Here is a 24016-nt window from a genome sequence, read left to right on the forward strand (position 1 = left end):
AAGCCTTAGAATACGTCTTTTATCCACCAAGCGCAGGCCACGCTCTCCTTCGCATCGCATCCGGCATCCTTGGGACCCACCCTACCTTGCCCCGCAGCAGCCGCGGCCAAACATATTGTATGGCTCTCACGGAACTACATTTTAAAATATGTGGTGCTTATGGCTCTCTCAGCCAAAAAGGTTCCCGACCCCTGCTCTATACTACACTCAAAGGGCCTTGGATGTAAACCCTGCAAACTTTACAGGACTACAAATCCCAGAATAATGTAACATATAATAAAGGCATGCTGGGAGCTGTAGTCCAGCAACATCAGGGTTGTATCCTTAAAGCAATATTGCACAGTAAAACTTTTCCTAAACTCTTCCTCAAATCTCCAGGGCCAGTGGCTGCATTAAAATGCAAAAAATCCTCCAGTTGATTTGTGTAAACCTGGATCCTTGTTCTTTGTTCCTGCAATTGAAGTACAGTTTTTCAGCACTGAACATCTGTCCTTTATTATGAAGTCAAAAAATGACATTATTATCTCTATATGTAAGATAACAGTAAGATGCCTGACATAGTGCTGGGAATCAGCATTCTCACTGGTCAATTCTTTTGCATTTATAAGGATGTTTTTTTTATCAGTAGAAACCTCATTGGTGAATTTTCTTGCACCTATAAATATGTTTCTTGACAACTTCTACAGCAAAACTAGGGGGCGCAGTGGGACAGCATCATGGCTGGGTTTACAACCCCTTTAACTTAACATCCTAAGAACTGGAAAAATGGGAGGACTTTTCTGACAGCTAAATTGCACGAGGAGCACTAATTGCATGTCTCATTTCTCTTCATAATGATCCTTTCACAATTACTTTAGCTAGTCAGTTAGTCTATTCACATTAGTAGAAATTATACAGAAATAAAGTAATAATTAGTCTGGCTGATTAAGAGAAAGATTATTATAATGAGTAACTGTAAAAAGTCAGAATATAGGAGATTTTAAATCAACAAGCCAGGACCACTTTAATAATTGGGCAGTAGCCTAGTGCCCTAAAGGAGAGAATGGCTCATTATCAACCATTATATACAATAACTTTTGAATGAACTATCCCCCCAGAAGTGGCTAACTCCCTTTTTTATTCATTACCCATTTATTTTAAGTTTCTTGTTAACTTCTATATAGAATTAGGGAGCAGTAGGGCACCTTTATGGTTGGATATAGTGTCCATTTAAGGTGCCCATACACAGAGTTACATGATTGGAGCTTGTGAAGAGCATTCTATCGAAAAGCTTAATGTAAAATTTAAAAAGGTAACAATGTACAAGGACTAATTTTTCACTTTTATTATTTTACATTTTATTCAGACATCTGCTAAATAAATCTATTAAAATCAAGTATGCTCTGGTGTTCTCATCTAAATCACCCAGAGGAATACTGTCTGAATCATTAGTCTCATAGATGCAAGATGTTCCTTCTGTGGAGGTCACTCTGAAGGTCTCCCAAGAGAGAGAGCTATGCAGTGGAATCTTGTGATACAAAGCAGATGCCTACTTACTGCTTCCCTGGCACTTGCTGTTAGAACACCTCATTTAGTGGTTATGTAAAGTTTAAAGGAAAATGTTAAATTGTACAGAAGGGTAGTGTTTCTTTATAGAATCATGACAATTAATTATTGCTAAATCCATGCAAATAATTTGTGTATTTATTTTCATTTTTCTAGTTTGATATCGCAAACCCAATGGAAGGACCCTGGAACTCTGGAAGGAGGGCCCCAGCCTGGATACCAACTAGGAAAAATTTGGGGGTAATGCCTAATATTTCTTTTAGATATTGTGAGATGAACACATAAACTCTATGCATTAATGACTAATTATAAGACAGAGCCTATGGTGCAGAGGTGCTGATGCCCTTGCTCCTGCGCAAGGAGGCTGGTGGCAGTGGGCTAATATCAATATTACAAAATGGGGACAATGTGAGTGAGGTGAGGATGCTGCATTAGGTGAAGACCTATTTAAAGCCCCAATTGTCACCAATGCATTTACCAGATCCTAGGTCTATGTACCCTATTCCTAAATGTTTTTACTACCAATTTTCTGTATATTTACTTGTTTCCTGGCTTTGAATTCTGAACTCTGCCTGGCTTGACCATTCCTGGGCTAGCTACCTACTTTACCTTTTCTTTACCTTTCCTTGTTTTCCTGTTTGCAGTACCTTTATGACTGTCTAGCCCTATCTACAATCAGAGTCAACTTTGCCTGCATCGCCTGCACTGTTTGTACCTAAATAAAAAGCAAAGCCTATCTTGCCCACACCAGTCATGAGTGTCCTGCCTGTTCCATAGTTTCCTCATCAGTCCTCCAGAACCTCTTGTTATGGAAAGTCTGATACCAAAAAAGGTAAGGTTTATTTGACACATACATGGGTTCTGAACAAAGCCAAGAGTCAGAACTACAGAACAAAGACAACACTGTGTTTTTATAGATTTTGTGACATAGTAGCATACGACACAGAAAACGTATGAGCATGGGCATTACTGGTTTATAAGTGCATAGAGATATCTGGTCACAGCACAGAAAACAAGAAGCTGCTAAACCAATGGTTTTGTCTTCAAGGCCATGGTAGAAATAACCAAGGCTAGCTTGAGAATAGAATCCATCCAAGTAAGGGGGGGTCTGTGGTTATCACTGGGCTGTTCAGGCTGATCGGTGAAAGAGTGCACAAATCTGCAGGTTAACCCTTGCTGTACTGATTCACCCATAATACTCTCATCATAACCACTGGCCAAGAAAGTATGATAAAGTTTTTTTTAAGCAATGTATTTGCATACTTGGAACCTTTTTAAGCTAAAGGGTCATAAATACTCAACTTAGCCACAAACAGTTATGATAGGGCTCATTTAACACTTTTGTGATTCATTCTCTAGGAGCATTACAAAAGTACTATCAGAGCCAACCTTGCCCATGCCTGGGCTAGCTACTCTCTTTATCCTACTTTGGCCAATGTCGGCATTATATAAAGCAAGGATTATAATTATGGTCATAATTAGTTGGTCATCTATATTTGCCATTAAGATTAATGTTTAACATTCAAATAAAAGAACATATAGGGCACAGGGCTTGTAAAGATGTGTAGGTTCCCATGGTCAGCTGTCCTGATCCTTAAGTTAGAGCTGCTTCTGTTCTCCTTCATGCAGAGTATATAACAGCAGTGTGATAGGGTCTGTTCCATCTTTAATTTGGTGCCAAAGGCAGACCAAAAGTTACAGAACCAGCCACAGTAATTTTGGCCACAACACCCATGCGTAACAGCAAGGAAGTGAAAAGCACAAGCCTCAACAAAGAATTCATACAACACAGCAAAGAAATATACGGTATGTGCTGAAAGTTCTCAGGGCTTTTTTAACTAAGATGACAGTTTATAATTACTAATTATTATGAAACTCTTTATAGTATTCAAAGGAGGGTGGACAGTTTTGCATGGTACTTCTGGTTAGATAATGACTTCACTTAGGACATTTCTGTAGCAAATCACAAACATACATAAAATAATTAAAACATAATTTACATTTCTGTTTAACAACAAACAATATTTTATGCTTTTCCCTCCATCCGATACCCCAGGATAAAAAGATCAAAGTTCGTGAACATATGTAAATGTTGGGGGTATTTCATGTTGCAGAATTAACAAAGTCCATGCTTGTTGCTGTGCACTGATAAAAATTTTTTTACTACTATCATCAGTTTTAGTAGGTGAAAGAACACAAATATTTGGTAAATCTAAAGAGGCACTGAGGCCTGGTCTTAATGGGGTGTGGAGACAATATTGGCCATACACATGCCATAGAGGTCACACCAGCATTGAGCAATTCAGCCAAACAGAATCCAAATTCACCAAGGTATTTAGGAGTACAGACCATGCATCATCAATGCAGTAATCTGCTTGGTTATTTATAAATGTAAAACACAAAAAACGCAGCATATTAAAAACATGCTACCCCAGACCCCCCTATGGGAAAATCTATATTTTCCAAACCTAGCTAAATTAGGGGGTAACCCCATATGGGAAAGGTGTGGCATTTGCACTATAGGTGATGTTTGGCAAGGAGGCTCTGTAGCTTCTTTTGATACTCTCAAGCAGCTATTTCACTTACCGCCACATCAATGGTTGAAATATATCCAAGTTCAAAAATGTCTGAAATCACAAAACAATAAAAACACCATCCTCCTTGCCCAATACTCACTAACCGATCGTTTACAACAAAGCTCAACTAGAGGCCTTTTATATCAAGAACTTCATGCTAAACTGAATAATAGCCCCTTGAAACCATTAGAAATAAATGGGAAGGAGATATAGGCCAATGTGATGATGAAGAATGGGACCAGTTGTTGGAATCCCTTTTACTGATATCTCTGAACTATAGAGATCGCATGATCCAATTATATTTTCTCCATAGAGCCTACTACTATCCTGCCAAATTACACAAACTGTTTCCAGGATCCTCCTCAGAATGCCCTAGATGTGGTATACAGCAAGCCTCCTTTATACATATGGTTTGGGAATGCCCAATACTAGTAATATACTGGAAAGAGGTCCTTGATACCATAGACACAGTGCTGGGAATACAACTCTCCAGAACACCGCGGGTATCTTTATTTGGTATAGGATTACAAGAGTCATACACACGGTATCAAAGCACCTTTATTAATAAAGCACTATTCACAGCAAAGAAGCTTATTACAAGAAAATGGAAGCAGTCCACACCTCCCAATCCCTCCCAATGGGTTCTAGAAGTTAAACGTATATCCACCCTGGAAAATCTTATCTATCGGTAAAGGGGTAGCCCCAAAAAATACCACAAAATATGGGATAAATGGCAACTCACTGTGTTATGCTGAGGGGGGAAAAAGTGTCTATGACTCAAATGTGTTAAACTATAATGTTTTACTGTTATGCTATAGTAAGCGATAAAGGCTTACAATATTATTAATGTGTAACTAATATTGCAATATTGTTACTTATGCATTGTATATATTGATACTGTGAAATTAAAATTCAATAAATGCCTGAAGTTAAAAAAATTAAATGTAAAACACATTAATAAAGTCAAAATTAAGATTCCCACTGTAGTATTGGAAGATATAAGATTCATACATTGGACTAAAATAATTTCTGAGCTCAGCAAGTGGCAGATAAGTTGTGCTTATTAATAAAGTTGCAATAAATAGGGTGTGTATAGTGTCATAAATTATTTCTGTTATCAGTAGAGGACAACCAAGCAAAAATACTTAATTACTACAGCCTTGAACATGCCACTGAAAAGCCCAAAGGCCCATAGGCAGGACATTCTAGAGAAACACTATATGGTTGCCAGAAGCCTAACCTGATTAGAGTGCACTCCACAATAGTATACCTACTGTATGCTGCCTACCCAATGCAGTTACAGAATCGTCTGTCTATATTGTTACAACATTGGTTATAACGATTTTATTGAACTGTACAAATGGAACCCGTTTTACACTCCTGTCTTCTCACTCTCCTAGGAAAAAAAGAGCTTCTTCAATATTGTTTAAACTACTAGCTTCCATTTCAAGTCAAATTGCTTTTCAATAGAGGTCCAATCGGTTTAAGTGATATTGTGGCACCTGCAAGTGCAACCTTTGGCCTCTACTGAAAGCTATGTACAATCTGAGTATGTAATCCTGTACTCTCCTGTTGGACATAAGTTGGAGAATTGCTGCACTGAACAACTGTGTTTGGAGCTAACATAGAAGTCAATGAGTGCAGAGACCACTATCCTGATCTTTGCAAGATTTTGATGTGGTTTAAAAATTAATGAAAAATTAATGAATTTTTGTTTGCAACTTTGGCATGAATTTACAGTATATATGAGTTTATGTATGGTGCCAATAAGTAGCATTAGGTGGTCAACATAAAAGTTAACACTCCAAAAATGCTTTGAGTTATTTGCCTGGGTAAGCTGCAGAGAGAATGCTCCTTCCACTCGACATATCTATGATTCATTTGTCATGCAGTTTAATTTTTATATTTTTTATAAGCTTTTCCTTATCTTTTGTATTTTAAAAGACTCAAAAAAGCCCTGTTCAAATAAAACATTCTTTATCAGACTACAATGCATCTGTGCAATTATTGACAACTTGAGTTTCGTCAGAGATGGCAAAACCGCTGATACTGGCTTCCATATGACAACTATGACTAACGGGGTATTCTAAAATGGCAAGCGCAATAGCAAACAGGCCAAATTTCATTTTTTTTTAAGAATCAGCAGAATCATACTCAACTGATTAAAGTGTTTTCATTGAACACAAAGCAAAATACCTGTGAGTTTTAATATGAACATACTGTACTATGCCAAAACCACTAAATACATTTAAATGCAATCTGACACGGCTTTTTTCTTGGTGAATCTGAATTTTAAAACAAGACTCATATTTTCTAAAAGCAACAAACAAAATGTTTGCCAAATGGGTTTTTTTTTTCAACTTTCTTCTTAAAAAATAAGTAATACTTAATCCTGAATTTGATGCTATCTATATTTTGAGCAAACCTTACTTATTATGGGAAGTAAATGGTCTGTTTTTCACCAAAAGGTCAGTAGTAACCTGAAGGGCAGAGGAGAGAATTGAAAGGTTTATGGAGTCATGTGAATGTCACTACAGACTTGATATTATTTCCAGCTCTTTTGGCTTTGGACACAAGCCAAGAAGAATTTTTGGCAAAAACACGCACATTTCATTAGTAAATCAGTTCCATGTAAATTAGCATATGCGCGTCGGGTTGAATTCCCATAAGAGAAGAAGCCAGTCTATTTTGTGGCTTCTGTTCTCTCTGGAAAGTATGTAGCAGAAAAATGCAAAAGCTAAGTTAATTATTTAGTGGTACCTCTTTCCGTAATGTGATTCAGCAAATTCTTTATTGCAGATCTCCTTTGTTTTTGGCTCAGAACTCTTATAGATATATCATTTTATTTGTACTCAAAGGTGAACTATGCTATTAAAAAATTAGGGAGTGACACTGTAACACTTGAGCTGAGAAAGTATAGGGCAGAAGGAAAGATGACATTTGTTTGCTCAGAAAGTTCATGATGTCTTGTAACTATGCTTTGGTACTAACTATGCCTTAGGTATTACGTTTTATAACACTGTATATTAGGGATGCACCAAATTTACGTATTTGAAAATCTTTCCTAAAAGAATTCAACTGAGTCCAAATCCTACTTTTCATATATAGGGAGCTTAAAGATTTAGTTACCCTTTAGTTAAAGGGTTTGTAAACCGAGCCATGATTCTGTCCCACTGCGACCCCTAGTTTTGCTGTAGAAGTTGTCAAAAAACATAATTATAGATGCAGGAAAATTCACCAGTGAGCTTTATACTGACTTAAAACCTCATTATAAGTGCAAGAGAAGTGGCCAATAAGAACACTGATTCCCATGCAGTTCCTGCATTTTAATGAAGCCGCTGACCCAGGAGATTCGGGGAAAAGTTTACAAAAGGTTTATTGTGCAATATTGCTTTAAGAATACAACCCTGATGTTGCTGGACTACAGCTCCCAGCATGCCTCAACCTTATTATATGTTACATTATTCTGGGATTTGTAGTCCAGCAACAGCTGGGTAACGTTTGGTTGAGCAGTGCAGTGGACCAGGTTTTAGTACCCCTTTAAACAGTTCCTTGAGAATTTGGCCAGCTAAGTGGCCTTAATTTAGAGTAGTCGCCTAAGGTGGTCCTAAACCTTATGTGTGGTAAATACTTCTTTATTAAATGTTAAAGTAATTAATCTGTGGTCTTAGAAATGCGCACTAGGTGGCAGTACATTTGTGTATAAAAAAAAAACTTTGTGGCACTCAGGGTCTTTCCTGGGACTTCACCTCACTTAGAGGTGGCTACAGTTTTTAGTTAAGGACAGTTAACATAGTTAGCTTTGTAATAGTTGCTCTAGGAGTGAAATGTAAGATTAGGTTATCTAGACAGGCAGTTCTAAGCCCGACCGACGAGATCAGACGGGTTAGGACCCTGTGGTGAATTTGACTGCTAGTGATCAGAGTGTAAGCTCAGAGTAGATAGGAGCTGGAAGGAAGGTGTCTCCCTGGGTGAAGACGGTGTCCTAAGTGTGCAGACATTTGAGAAATCTTCACTATTATTTGCTGATGAATGACTATTGTCTGGAGATCAATAAATAAAGTTTGTATTTGCAAGAGCTCCCCATCGTCCTAATTATTTGTCACAATTGCTAGTGACCAATGCCTATCTGACAGCCCTTTCCTACAGCTTAGCTGGAGCATGCCCGGGGTATAGTATTTAAGGGAAAATTAAGGGAAATTGGAAGTTGCAAGGAGTTGTCAAAGTACTCTTCCTGGTCAAGGTGCCTACATGACTTGCATACAGCTAAAATGCACACACATGCTCAATTCTTATTAAAGCCAAAACCGGTGTGCTACACATATGCAGCTTAGTGTCTGTAAAGGGGGGGGGGGGGGGATCCACACACACAGTACGCTAAAAAATGTAGAAATTTCACTAATTATGTGACCAAAAGTCATGTGAATCTAAGGGTTCTTTTTCAGTTTGGCCAGGCACTTGGATTTGGCTGAAACCCAAACTGCATCCCTAATTTATATGTTGTATGTATTCCCACCACAAGGCCCATCGTGGTCAATGGGCATGAGATAGTTCATTAATGCTCATGCATTAGTATCCTTAACAGCTTTATTATTCTCACTGTTATTAATCTCACCATTATATTTTCTGACTCAGGTTTGATTATGCTTCCTTAGATGTCTATGTCTCTCGCTAAGAAGGCTCAGAACCTGAAACATAGATGTTCTGTGGCATGTGAGCACAAACTACCAGATGACCATGCCCAAAGGCATTTATGAAAGCAACCATTAGTGGAGATCAAGTGCAACAAATAGAATGCATCACTGATTGGTTTAAAAACATCATGACACAAGCATTTGATGAAATGGTGCACTCGGTAATGCTGTATTCTACTGATGATAAAGAAGACTAGATTGTGATTGATCAGGTGTCTGTAGATTCAGACTCTGGGTAATTGTCTTCCTCTTCATCTGCCAAATGGGATTGTGAGGAAAGTATTTTCTTATTTCTTCCAGACAAGACTCAAAAATTAATTAAGGCAGTAAATAAGGTGATGGAAGATCAGAATAAAAAGAAGAAACAGGAAACACAGAAAGCCACACTTCTAATTTTTTCACAGCAGAGTTCAGATACCTTAAAGAATTAATGCAGGCAGAATGGAAGGATCCATCTAGAAGACGTGACACCCCCAGGTGTCTTATGTAGCAGCAACTGAATTATAAAAAAAAACATCTGTAGCAGCTGTTTCTGTCACAAGGATATTGGAGTGATGGTTAAATAACCTTCCTAGCAGAAGACAATGATTTTGTGTGATACAGCAATAGATTCATTGTAGTTGTTGGAAAGACCTATGGCATTATCATTGGTGGGAAGGAGAGCTGATGAAGGCATGCAAGGAAGATTTATCCTCCAAGATCAGCTTGTGCTGCATGCTTTTAACCAGGTAAATGTGGTAGTTCAAAGTTGGACTCCTTAAAGGAGACATATCATGTTTTAGGATTAGGAATGTACCAGTGAATTATACTCCTCTAAATTCAGAAGGATAGTACTTAAAAAAAGTTTCGGACTGACTTATTGAGAAATTTTACCAAAACCCCACTAGTCCCGCCCATCTGTTCCACTTCCTGCTGGCAGAGTTCTCTGGATGTGCAGGGGAGCCGGTGGCTCTCAGTACACTGCACTGTAGGATAGGAACCAATCAGCAGCTAGGCTGACCTGATAGAGAGCTAAAGCCTGTTTTTGCTTGTGTGAGTGCAAGGCTGTGATTGGCTATCCCCCTCCTACTGTGCTTCTGGCAGGGACTGTTAGGACACGCCCACTCTTCATTTGAAACACATACCTGAGAGGATCTATAGGGAGCTCCAATAAAGGGGCCATTTTTATAGATAGGATTAATTTTTAGCCCAAAGTGAAACCAGCACCATATATTATTCATAATTGCCTACAAAATTAGGGTTTTTCCCATTTATCCAATATGTCTCCTTTAATAGGGAGTCTACAAGGAGTTGGGTGGATTATGTTACCCCAAGACAGGCCAAGACCATCTAAGAGGCCTTTTTTAATGATAGATTAAGAAGCTATTCTCCTAGAACAAAGTGTACAGAGAATCCAGACATTCTTGGGCATATAGAGCATATGTGTCTCAGCAAGGCAGCAATGTGGTCAAGACAGGATACATTTGTGAAACATTACAGAAATCTTGTCTGCACAAGATACAGCCTTTGTACCCAACAATGGAAATGTGTGCATGTCCGCACAAGAAAGGGAGGGTTTGCGAGGGTGACGCGCTGAGACAGGGGCATCCAATTTGCAAATCTGGGACTGCATATACCTCTCAGTATTGGAAATCTAGTAATTTTCCTTTGTGTTCTGCCTGTAGGACGTAATGGAATTGGATAATTGGTATACTTACCAACAACATTTTATTTTCCATTAGTCTGTAAAACAGCACAGTATGCCTCCCTATAAATAAATGCATGTTGACAGCATAGAGTGTTTTGTCTTTTTTTGCCAAGGAAAATACCATGCTGGGGCTGGGGCTAAGTGTTATGGCTTTTTAAAGAAGAGCTATTTTCTGTGCTATCTGTCCTATCAGGGAGGAAAGGGAACCCTTTGTGTTCTGCCTTATGGACTGACCATTTCAGCTATTCATATTATTCTATTGTGAATTTGAAAACAAGTTCTCTAAACAGTATGTTAAATCTTTTTTGAATTCTTCATAAATCTTTGTCTCTTAAAATTATGATCAACTGTTTTGCATTTTTTTCTTCAAACAATGCGACAGATTCAATTGCATGAGAAATTTTCTTATAGACTTATATTGAGTTTTCAGGGCATAAACCATGTAACAAGTTTTTCTCATGGAAGCCAGTATGGCCCTTCCTTTGCTTGAGATTACTAATTCAGTGGACATTTAATTCTTGGACATGATGGAGCCTAAAAGTCCAAGTGAAGAAGGATGAACTGAATTTCTGATTGATAACATGTATCTTTGGATACATTTCCTAGTTGATAAAGGTGTTTCAAAGGAATATTTTCTTTACCAGCCTTATCATATTGTACGAACTGAAGCTTGCATAATAGAGGTTTTGATGTGGAAAAAATCCGTAGTTGTAGCACATTTATTTGCATAATCACATGATTTAGGTGCAATAGCACCATTTAAAAAATAAATCACAATGCTATTAATTTCAGAGAGGATTCCCATAAATTAGGTAGAATTTGCTTGCATAAGTTATAAAGTTAGAAATGTGGACATATATGAACCCATACAGTGGTGAATGAAGATCAGTGCAGGATGCTATGTGCACTGCTTCTTTGCTTTGAGATAATAACAAAATGACAAATGAGACAAAGTTGTGTTGCAGCCAGATATATAAAGATATAATAAATCCTTTTGTGTTAAAGGTAGTAGGAATATGCCATGATCCGATTGTGCTAAAGGGATCCGATTGTGCTACAATTATATAAATCGCATTCTGATTTCCATACTGGCTCACATAAAATGATATATTTTTTGAAAACATTTTCATATTTTTGCAATCACACATGCATTTTAGGTGTTACTATATTTATTAATAGATTCCTATGAGAGAAGAAAACTATCTAGCAGAATGGCACAACTGTAAAGCAGCGTTACCACTCCTATCTACATAAACTACAATATTTTAGAGCACACTGTCCCCATAGACTTGATAATGTGAGAATCAGACAACTGATTTTATGGCAGTAGAATACAGTTAAGCAAGACCTATCTCCTCATAAATATATACAATTTGTTATTATGATTACTGGTTACAAAAATACAACTTGAAAAAAATAAGTACAAATGTCCCTCTTATACTCTTTTCTAAATGCCTATGCGCTGCTATAGACTCAGGAGTCCAGCATATCTTTTTTAACTGAATCTCAGTGGGCGGTTGGTGATGATATCTCACCAATCTATAACTAATTCATTTTTGGTATTAGAAATCTTTTTTCTAGCCACGATGCTACTTTGAAGTCAACACACACACACAGTGCTGCACCTTTTTCTCAGCCTCTTATCCCATTTTTGTAACCATACTGACAAAATTGCTGGGGTGCTAACACACACACACTTCTAGAGGTTGTTTAGAGATGTTATAAAAAGCATAATATATTTATGCAAAGAAATGTTACACATTTAATTAATCAGTTTAGCTGAGACTTACCTTTCCAGACATTAACTCAGACATCTCCTGATCCTCTTCCTGTTTGGTGAATGCCAGTTTTTACAGCTTGTGAAAAGGTGTGTATTAAGACAATTGCAGTACAAACATTCCCTCCTGTGTTCACTGGTGCAGAAAGGCACACATGTATCAAAGGGTGTACACAGAGTTTGAAACAGTAAACTAGAGGGAAATTATATAGCTCTCTATTTGTAGTATAGGATTTTTATGGCAATTTTTATCAAAGGGTTAAAATGTAGTTCCGCAATTAATCAGTGTACCCCCTAATAAAACAATACAAGTTAATACCAAGCTTTGGAGTTCCTCTCTGTCAAACTGAGACAAACTCTATTCTCATTCTTTGATAAATATGTCTTAATTACAGATAGATAAATAAAGTGGAAACATGGGTAAACTGCATCTGTCTGAATGGCAAAGTACTTTGGTGCCCATAACATGTACATTTGCAAAAACAAGCATGATATTTTCTTTCTTTTTGTTAGTCTCTTGCATGTGCAGCAATGCAGAAAAATATGTGGGCTGGCCGCTACAAAATAAATACAGAGTTTAGTGAAATAGCCATTTCTTCTGTTTAAGCACCAGGTGCACTTGCATAATGTCTGAGACATATCAAGGGCCCAGGTGAGGACTGAAAATGAAAATATAGGGGAATTCATCAATTAGAACAATTGAATTCTTGCATACTTGCAAAGCCTATTGCCATATTTCCAAATAAGTAAATTACAGTATGAAATGATAATATACTTGTAGATTGTAAGCTCTTTTGGGCAGGGCTCTCTTCACCTCTTGTATCGGTTATTGATTGCTTTATATGTTACTCTGTATGTCCAATGTATGAAACCCACTTATTGTACAGCGCTGCGGAATATGTTGGCGCTTTATAAATAAATTCTAATAATAATAACAATACTAGATAAAGCCTATTTGGTTTCAGTGCCATAACTACAGAGGGAGCAGAGCCTGGGCAGCAGGGGGGCTCTGGTCTGCTTCCTCAGTAGGGGAGGGCGCTGGTAACAGCAATGCATGTGAAATTACAGGTCATCTGCCATTATTGCCCTTAGGTATGCCACTGTTTGTTGCAAATTTGATTTCAGTCTAAGTGAACACCGAGGCTCTATAACATAACCTGGGTACTGGATAGGTTTCACATTCTAGAGGGGAATTAAACAGGCCTACCATTGTTTTATCTTTTCTTACCAATCCTAAGAAGCCTGCAGGAATATGGTATTTACTACCTGCAACAATGCTGTAGGGCCCACTACAACAAAGGGTAATAATCTCCTGCTGTTCTGCAGTGAACAATGATTATTACAAATATTGCTTTATAAAGCCCCATTTTATTTTAGGAAGACTTGGGGTATTTTATATAGTATGCTTATTCTTCTGCATAAATGCCATGGACTATGCAGTAAAGTAATAAAATATACAATGATAATAATTAAATGATATCCTTAAAGGGGATATAAACCCTTCTGCACTGCACTGCTCAATCAAACTTTAATCAGTTGGTCCACAAATCTCAGAATAATGTAACATATAATGAAGGTAGATGCATGCTGGGAGCTGTAGTCCAGCAACATCAGCAATATTACTGCCAAAACCTGCTGCTTTTTCCTTCGCAATATTGCCAAGATACGCCCCTTACTTTCACAAGTAACAGCTAAAACACTAATCCATGCCATTAACCTTTCCCGCTTAGATTACTGCAATCTCCTACTAACCGGCCTCCCAGACTCCCACCTCTCTCCCCTGCAATCAATCTTAAACTCTGATGCCAGGATCCTCCTGCTCTCTCCTAAGAGGGAACCTGCTCAGCCTCACTTAAGCTCTCTTGCATGGTTACCTGTTAAGCAAAGAATAGCTTACAAAATCCTTCTGCTAAATGCAAAGCCCTTCAATCACCTGCTCCTCACTACATTTCTTCACTTGTCTCCCTGCATGTTCCTGGTCGTCTCCTCCGCACCTCTCAGAGCCTCCGTCTCTTTACACCATCCAAACCCACTGCGCTCTCTCATCTTAAACCTTTCTATCTCGCTGCTCCTTACCTCTGGAACTCTATCCCTGAATCCCTCCGTAGGGAACACTCACCCACTCTCTTTAAGAAAAAGCTTAGCTGTTATCTTCTGGAGCACTAAAACATCCTCATCTGAGAATCCCAGCTGATGTGTGTAAATCTGGCTCCCTGTTCTTTGTTCCTGCCATTGGAGTTGGAAGCTTTAAGCACAGTTTTCCAGTACTAAACAAACCTGTCTGATTCCATGTCTAATTCCTGTGTCATTTAAAGAAGGTAAAAAATGCGCACAGTGTTGGGAATCAGCATTCTCACTGGTCAATTCTTTTGCATTTTAAATGAAGTTTTTTATCAGTAGAATTGTCATTGGTAAATTTTTCTTGCATGCATAATTATGTTTTTGGCAACTTCTACAGCAAATCTAGGGGGTGCAGTGGAACCCCATAATGGCTGAATTTACAACCCCTTTAATAGGGGAGTTTTCTTGAATTACAAAAACTTCCATCCCAAAAAATATAGTCTTTTCTTCCATACACTGCAAGAACATTCAATAGCCCAGAGCGTTTGAAAAGCATTATGGGAATCCTAGCACAAATCACTGAGAATAAAGGTGAAAAGAACTGAGCTGTGTTTTCAGATCTCGCAGATCGTAACCATAAAGTGGCTGATCTATTATTAGTTTAGCCTCACACAGCTTTATTACCTCCCATTTTCTACTGCCCTGAAGTACATTGCACTGCTCACCAAAAGGAACAGAGGATTTATGCCTGCTGCTCTTTTTATGTAATGTGGAATAAAGCAATAATAAAGCTAGAATGATTTCCCAGCCACCTAGCACTACATTAGCATCTTATACCTAAATAATTACATATAGCTGAAAGAAGCGATCGTACGGGGCCAAAGAAAACATTTAAAGCCCAGAGAGGATTTTCTCTGGCTATTTTTCTCTCTGCGCTATTTTTAGCTACTGCATGAAAAACATACCAAAGTCTCTTCCACATTTCCTGCTGTAAAGCAAATTTGAATTTTCCTGATGATTTAGTTGAAAAAATAACAATGCCAAATTCAGTTCTGTCAGATAATAAGCCCTCGTGACCTTGGAGAATTCATCTTTTCTTGCTTTGTTCCAAAGCCAAATTTAAACTTGAGATGTATAGAGCTGCTTTTAACTATAAGCTTACATTTACATTCATAATAATGAGACTATTCCTGAGGATCAGCTTACACAGTGGAACTCATTAGATTTCATTAATGTTAAAAGCAGAACTATACATTCTAAAGGAAAACTTAATCCACAGGTGATCTATATCCAAATAAGGGGAATATACATATCTGCAAATATCACTCTTTACATTATTTACCTTAAGAAGCCATTTTGTGATGCTCTGAGTCCTCCTTCAGAGATCACCTGACAGAAAATAATGTGGGTTCTACATTGTACTGTAATGGGCAGAAGTGTGGGAATAACAGACACAGCTGTGTCTATTCATTGGCTGATGGAGCTTTTACCCTTGGTTTGTACTGTATGTGAGCACAGTGCTATGAACCGCAAGGACAAACTTATTTCCTGAAATAGCCGTGGTTAAAAATCCAGTGCCACAAAAAACGATGAACAAAAATATGTTGTTCATGAAAAAGGCTCTATTTGTCCCAAACTGTGCTGGTGGATGTGATATTTAAGAGACCTGCAATGTTTGAGGTTATAGTTTTCCTCCATTATGACTCACCAGAATTTTCATTTAGCTGCACTGGAGAATGGAGTCGCTCCAGATTGTAAGGAACAATTTACTGGGCTTCATTCGCATCCTGACTAGTTTGTTCAAACCAAGATTTTTGTTTATGTGGAAAATTACCTTTTATATCATTTTACATTTTTTTTGTTGCCCTTGTTTGCACTTTGATTTTGCTTTTTGCAGTCCACCCTCTCTCCCTTATAAGTATATCAAATCTAATCAAACTGCCTGCTACATACTGGTGTCCTAGGTCACAGTGCTACATACAATATTTTGCAGGGCTGCTGTAAGTTAACCACTTCTATTTTGCTATATTTTGCTCTTTTTTGAGCTTTAGTGGGACTCCCATTACTTTTCCCTTTTCACATTTATAAATAATTTTGAGGATGATGTGGATGAAACAGTCTCTGGTTGATACTGCAACATAGTTAGTTACTGCAACATAGTTCCAAAACTCAAAACAATAAAATGTATAACCTATAGAAAATTGCCGTAACATAGCTAATATTATTTAGCCATAACTCCAAGAATATCAAGGGCATAAAAGAAGTGTTCACCCCTTCTTAAGATGGGCTTCCAGGAGTATCTAGCAAAGCAAACAGGAAATCTTCCCAAACTGTCCCTATCTGCCCTTTACGTTGTCTTAGAGGGAGCACCTTTTGGTACCCACTGGTACCAAATAGTCAGTATCACATGGGGCTACCATCTAAACTCCCTGCAGATTGTGCTGAGGTTGGAAATGAACCGAGACCCCAGTACAGCAAGGCAGCATCATACTGAAAGTTAGGGCTAGTGTCAGACTGGGGTTTTTGGGCCCACTGGAAACCACTGCAAGGGCCCCTGCCATCCAGGCCCCTACCCCTGTTGAGAATATGCACACCCTCCCATTGGCGCATGGGACATTTAAAGAGCTACTGCCTTAATTAAATGCTGGCCTCTATAACTAGGTAATTAATGTGTTTATATACATGTACATGCATATATATTTATATTTATATATAGCACTGGTCTTCTGCAGTGCTTTAAAGGTGTTATCTCCTATGTCCTTCAATTCTGTAGAATTTAACTCTACTTCCTTATGATGAAACATTCTGTTGATAAACTCTAATTATACTGCGAAAGCCTCTGAAGATTTTCCTTTATATACAAGAAAAGGTCACTTTCAAAATTAATGGTAGCTAGGTGAGAAATTGGAACTCTCTGAGAGAGGGAAGCTGGCTTTGATAATGAAAAAAATAACAATGTTTAGTCCACTACTTACAAATTAAATATCACACAAGATATTAAAAGTACTGATACCACATTGCTAAGTTGACCACTCCTACCAATAGGGAACCCATACAGGCAAATCTCTCCCTCTCTCTCTCTGTGGTTATAGTCTTAAAGCAATATTGTACAATAAAACTTTTCCTAAACTTTTCCCTAAATCTCCACAGCCAACTACTGCTTTACAGTACTCCAGTGAGAATCCCAGCTGATCTGTATAAACCTAGGTCCCTGTTCTGTGTTCCTGCAATTGGAGTTGGGAGCATTAAGCACAGTTTCCCAGCACTGAACAAACCTCTCCTTTATCCCCATGTCTGATTCCAGTGTCATATAATGAAGTTACAAGTTGGCATAATTATCTATATATGTAAGATAACAACACAATGCCTGGCATGCTGGGAATCAACATTCTTACTGGTCAATTCTGCATTTATAATGAAGTTTTTTATCAGTAGAATTTTGGTGAATTTTCTTGCATCTATAATTATGCTTTTTGGCAAGTTTTATAGCAAAACTAGGCGGTGCAATGGGACAGCATTAGGACTGGGTTTACAACCCCTTTAAAGCAATATTGCACAATAAAACTTTTCTCCAAATCTCCACAGCCAGTGACTGCTTTAAAATGCAGAAAATCTTCCAATAATAATCCCAGATGATCTTTATAAATCTGGCTCCCTGTTCTTTATTCCTGCAATTGGAGTTGGAAGCTTTAAGCACAGTTTCCCAGCACTGAACATACCTGTCCTTTATCCCCATGTCTGATTCCAGTGTCATAATGAAGTAAAAAATGACATAATTATCTCTATATGTAAGATAACAGCAGGATTATTGACGTAGTGTTGGAAATCAGCATTCTCACTGGTCAATTTGTATCTATAGTGAGTTTTTAATACATTTTTTATCAGTAGAATTCTTATTGGTGAATTTTCTTGCATCTATAATTATGTTTTTGGCAACTTCCAAAGGAGTGGGACAGCATTATGGGTAAATGATTTCTTAGCGCAGTAGGTTCCCTTTAAAGTCCCTGGCTACGGATCTGGATCTAGGGCCCCTATTACATTCACATGCACTGTGGACAATTTTTATCAGGAACCAATTAACCTCCCTGTATGTCTGTAGAGTGTGGGAGAAAACCGAGGTATATGGGGCAAACACATGTGCATGGAGAGAACATACAAACTCCTTGCAGATAGTGGCCTGGTATCTGCATTAGAAAAATAAAGTATAATAACATTAAACCATAATAACACATTAATTTATTTAAGTCAGAGATATACAAGATATGGCTTGTTATCTTCTGCTAATACTCAGTCTAATATTCTGCTGGTTGGGTGGGAGTGCTGATAACTGTAGTTTAGCAAGAGCTTAAGATCATTGCTTGTTTCCCTTTGAACCCTGTTTTAAAGATCTGCAACTAAATTGTGCTTCATATATTAATATATTATGTGTGCACTGCTATGCTTAGTTCCCAAAAGCACAAAATAATTTAGCTGTGCCTGCTGGGGTTTATTATAATTCTTGCCTTTTTCCTCTGCAGAATATATGAGTGTTTGTACTCTGTGCTCTTTGACAGTCGTGGTTGTCAGGGAACAGCGTGCAAAGTCAAAACACCGCATTTAATGATAACGAAAAATCCTTTTAAAAGGCCAGCTTTATCAAAAGGAAGGCATTATTAAAACTAAAGAATTTCCTGCAATAACCTTTGTCCTTGCTAGGACAGATACTTGGAAAAAAAAGCTTTATGTGGTATTATGCTGCCTTCAGTTGCTTAAAAAACAATAAATTGCTATTGGATACATTAGTACAGGACATCACACAGTCATTTCATTACTGAATTCTGCATTTCTACATACAGTAAGCAATTCTTATATGCCTTAGTATACCAGCGTGTTGAAGTAGAAGGGATGTTCTTTAAAAGGTTGTTACTTACATTGGGTTTTTCTATTCAGAGCTCGATCACTGGAAGCTGCGGACCTTTCACATACTGAAGCAGCAGACTGGTTTCCAGAGGTCTTGGATTTGGGGGCTTGTCAGCTTTTGGCTTTGGGAAAGGGCTGTCTCTCCTCACTCTGTAATAACGGATGTTTATGTTCAGGTTCTAAATGTGCAAATTAAGGAAAGCAGCATAGATTAAATAAGGAATGTAGAGTTCAGATTGCTTCCTTTAAACCACGGCCAGGGCCCAAAGGGCTAACTTGATGGAATGTTAGTGGCTGAAGAAATGCCTGGAATGTGAAGCTGATGGTGTGCAGTTGTAACCAACACATCTAGCCAGGAATATTGCTCTAATTCACTGATATTTGCAATACACTACTATGTAATATTCATTTTAATTTAAGGATACGAGTGACACATGGGAAAATGTTGTTTTATGATCAGATGTGTTATTTGTCATCCCCTGTCACAATAATGCATAGATAGATCTCTTTACTATAAAGATCTAAGGGGTCTTTTAAAAATGCCCAGATGCAAGTGCTATAGCACTAAGGGGTGCAAAATCATGCTCTTGCTGTATCCATCCAGAGAGTGCACGTCCTTAAACTCCAGAATAGAGTGCAAGGACCTGCAATTCCGGGTAAACCCAGTGCTACCTGGGCTCAGCAGTGTTAGACTGTTAGACTTTCTGCTTGCCATTGCTATTGCTGACTTTGTGTTCGGCCTCTCTCCAGGTTGGTTTTTAAATTCTATCTGACCCTGGCAACCATAAAAGACATACTCTCTGTAAAGCTACAATATGTTATTTTCCTTATTGTTTATTCAATATACTGTATTTCAGGGCCACTTGCGGCCCACCTGTAAAAAATCCTCAGTTGTGACCTTTTTTTCACAATTCGAGTTTTTTTGCACCTCAGTTTTCAAAAACTCGAATGTCTGGTATTTATTAAGTGCTCAAAAACGCAAAGGTAAAAAATTGCCATCTAAAAGTGACTTTTAGCATAAAAAAACAAACAACTTTAGAGATAAACCAGCAGAAAATATGAAAATTAAAAATATGAAATTGAAGAACAATTAATTGTAAACTATGTGTACAGTGGCTTGCAAAAGTATTCGGCCCCCTTGAACTTTTCCACATTTTGTCACATTACAGCCACAAACATGAATCAATTTTATTGGAATTCCACGTGGAAGACCAATACAAAGTGGTGTACATGTGAGAAGTGGAATGAAAATCAAACATGATTTCAAACATTTTTTACAAATAAATAACTGCAAAGTGGGGTGTGCGTAATTATTCAGCCCCCTTTGGTCTGAGTGCAGTCAGTTGCCCATAGACATTGCCTGATGAGTGCTAATGACTAAATAGAGTGCACCTGTGTGTAATCTAATGTCAGTACAAATACAGCTGCTCTGTGACGGCCTCAGAGGTTGTCTAAGAGAATATTGGGAGCAACAACACCATGAAGTCCAAAGAACACACCAGACAGGTCAGGGAAAAAGTTATTGAGAAATTTAAAGCAGGCTTAGGCTACAAAAAGATTTCCAAAGTCTTGAACATCCCACGGAGCACTGTTCAAGCGATCATTCAGAAATTGAAGGAGTATGGCACAACTGTAAACCTACCAAGACAAGGCCGTCCACCTAAACTCACAGGCCGAACAAGGAGAGCGCTGATCAGAAATGCAGCCAAGAGGCCCATGGTGACTCTGGACGAGCTGCAGAGATCTACAGCTCAGGTGGGGGAATCTGTCCATAGGACAACTATTAGTCATGCACTGCATAAAGTTGGCCTTTATGGAAGAGTGGCAAGAAGAAAGCCTTTGTTAACAGAAAACCATAAGAAGTCCCATTTGCAGTTTGCCACAAGCCATGTGGGGGACACAGCAAACATGTGGGAGAAGGTGCTCTGGTCAGATGAGACCAAAATGGAACTTTTTGGCCAAAATGCAAAACGCTATGTGTGGCGGAAAACTAACACTGCACATCACTCTGAACACACCATCCCCACTGTCAGATATGGTGGTGGCAGCATCATGCTCTGGGGGTGCTTCTCTTCAGCAGGGACAGGGAAGCTGGTCAGAGTTGATGGGAAGATGGATGGAGCCAAATACAGGGCAATCTTGGAAGAAAACCTCTTGGAGTCTGCAAAAGACTTGAGACTGGGGCGGAGGTTCACCTTCCAGCAGAAGAACGACCCTAAACATAAAGCCAGGGCAACAATGGAATGGTTTAAAACAAAACATATCCATGTGTTAGAATGGCCAAGTCAAAATCCAGATCTAAATCCAATCGAGAATCTGTGGCAAGATCTGAAAACTGCTGTTCACAAACGCTGTCCATCTAATCTGACTGAGCTGGAGCTGTTTTGCAAAGAAGAATGGGCAAGGATTTCAGTCTGTAGATGTGCAAAGCTGGTAGAGACATACCCTAAAAGACTGGCAGCTGTAATTGCAGCAAAAGGTGGTTCTACAAAGTATTGACTCAGGGGGCTGAATAATTACGCACACCCCACTTTGCAGTTATTTGTAAAAATGTTTGGAATCATGTATGATTTTCCTTCCACTTCTCACGTGTAGAACACTTTGTATTGGTCTTTCACGTGGAATTCCAATAAAATTGATTCATGTTTGTGGCTGTAATGTGAAAAAATGTGGAAAAGTTCAAGGGGGCCGAATACTTTTGCAAGCCACTGTATATTTTGAAAAATTATTACATTGTAAATGCACACACAGAACATATACACAATGTTTCTGCAATGGCAAAAAACTGTTTTTGATATACAGGAAGGAAATCACACTGTAGCTGAAAATGTTCTCTTTGCAACACTTGATTAAAGAGAGGTCGGATAGAACGGTAGCTCCAGGCTCATTGCATAAATAAGTCCAGATGATATAACGGTCAAGACTGGCTACTTTTATTTTTGCTGTCTGCTAGCAATTAATATAATTTAAGTAAAAACAAACATCATCAGCAAATCATTCATTCTAATTTTGAGTTTCAGGGCGCTGGCTCTCTACAAAGAAGAATAAAATATTCAATAAAGGGGGTTGTATCATGGGTGGGTGTTGCCAAATGAGAGAGCAGTAAGCCGTTAATGTAGGGATAGTACAAGAAAAAAGCATTAGCTCACCCACACAACCGATTAGCAATTTGCTTTACTGGTCATGGAAAATAATATTAAAAAGAATTTAATGTTGAAGGGGTACTAAACCCTGGTCCACTGCACTGTTCAACCAAACTTTACTGAGCTGTTGCTGGACTACAAATCCCAGAATAATGTTATGTAACACCTATTTAGCTGTAAACAGGCCACTGGTAGTATAGGTCTAGAGCATGGGGTACATGTGACTCAATCCTTCAGGATGGGCCTTCGCTAAATGGAAGTAACCACGGGAAACAGGGGTGTAGTGCTACAACTCACAGTAGCTGTGTGCAGTGCAAATTAGCAATAATGGACGGCAGAAGGCTCTTGCAGTTGAACAATAGAAGTGGCTTTATTGTCAGAGACAAATAAATCAAGATGCAGGGTTAGTTCAAATACTCACAATGCAGATGTTATATGATAGTACACTGAGGGCAAGAAGAGATGATGCACACTGGTTTATCCCACCTCTTTGGGAGACTGGGCAGGGTAAATGCACCTGGTCAGCTCGGTACCCCTATGGAAGCAGTCTGGATAGATACCTCAGTCCTCAGGTTGAATACCTCTAGCTTTAAGAGTCCTACAACCAACTGTGGATCAGGGTTGAGATACTGTCTTAACTGTGGCCCTATGCTGAGGCAACAGTGCTTGTATGGAAAGTGTACTTCCAGCTACTTTCCTTGGTGGAGCCAAAACTGCTCTTGCTTCCTTCCCTCTCTATCTCACTTTCCTAAAAAGTGCTCCACAAGAGTAACTATCTAACTGGTCCTCACTCACGGGGTGAACGACTTCACTAGAGTATAAGATAGTGAGTCTAGGGTAAAGTATGTCTTTACTGGGGCCCTGTTGATCCCAGGCTCAGTGAACCTTCACCTGAGACACAGAGGCAGCCAAAGAGGAAGACCCACCCTTTGCTAAACACTATATTGGAGTGCAAAGGGTGGAGTCAACCTGTAAACCAATAAGGCACAAGTGAAAAGGATAAACTAGATACATGGGTCTTTGCCCAGTAACAGCATAAACTAAGGACATTGTAGGGTTTAAAACCATAGGGGCCTGTTAACCCTATGGGTCCCTACAGTTACATATAATAAGGTCACAGCATGCTGGGAGCTGTAGTCCAGCAACATTAGGATTGTATCCTTTAAGCAATATTGCACATTAAAATTTTCCTAAACTTTTACTCAAAGCTCCAGGGCCAGCAGCTGCAATAAAATAAAAAAAATCCTCCAATGAGAATCCCAGCTGATCTGTATAAATCTAACTCCCTGTTCTTTGGAGTTGGGAACATTAATCAGTTTCCCAGCACTTAACAAACCTGCCTTTTATTCCCATGTCTGATTCCAGTGTCATATAATGAAGGAAAAAAAATACATCATTATCTCTATATGTAAGATAACAGCATGATGCCTGACATAGTGCTGGGAATCATTGTTCTCATTGGTCACTTCTCTTGCACTTATAATGAGGTTTTTAGTCAGTAGAATGCTCATTGGTGAATTTTCCTGCATCTATAATTACGTTCTTTGACAACTTCTACAGCAAAACTAGGGGGCACAGTGGGACAGCATCTTGGCTGGGTTTAGAACCTTTAACATTTATGGCAGAAGGAATGT

The sequence above is a fragment of the Xenopus tropicalis genome, chromosome 5, assembly GCF_000004195.4.
Source record: "Xenopus tropicalis strain Nigerian chromosome 5, UCB_Xtro_10.0, whole genome shotgun sequence".
Classification (NCBI taxonomy): Eukaryota; Metazoa; Chordata; class Amphibia; order Anura; family Pipidae; genus Xenopus; species Xenopus tropicalis.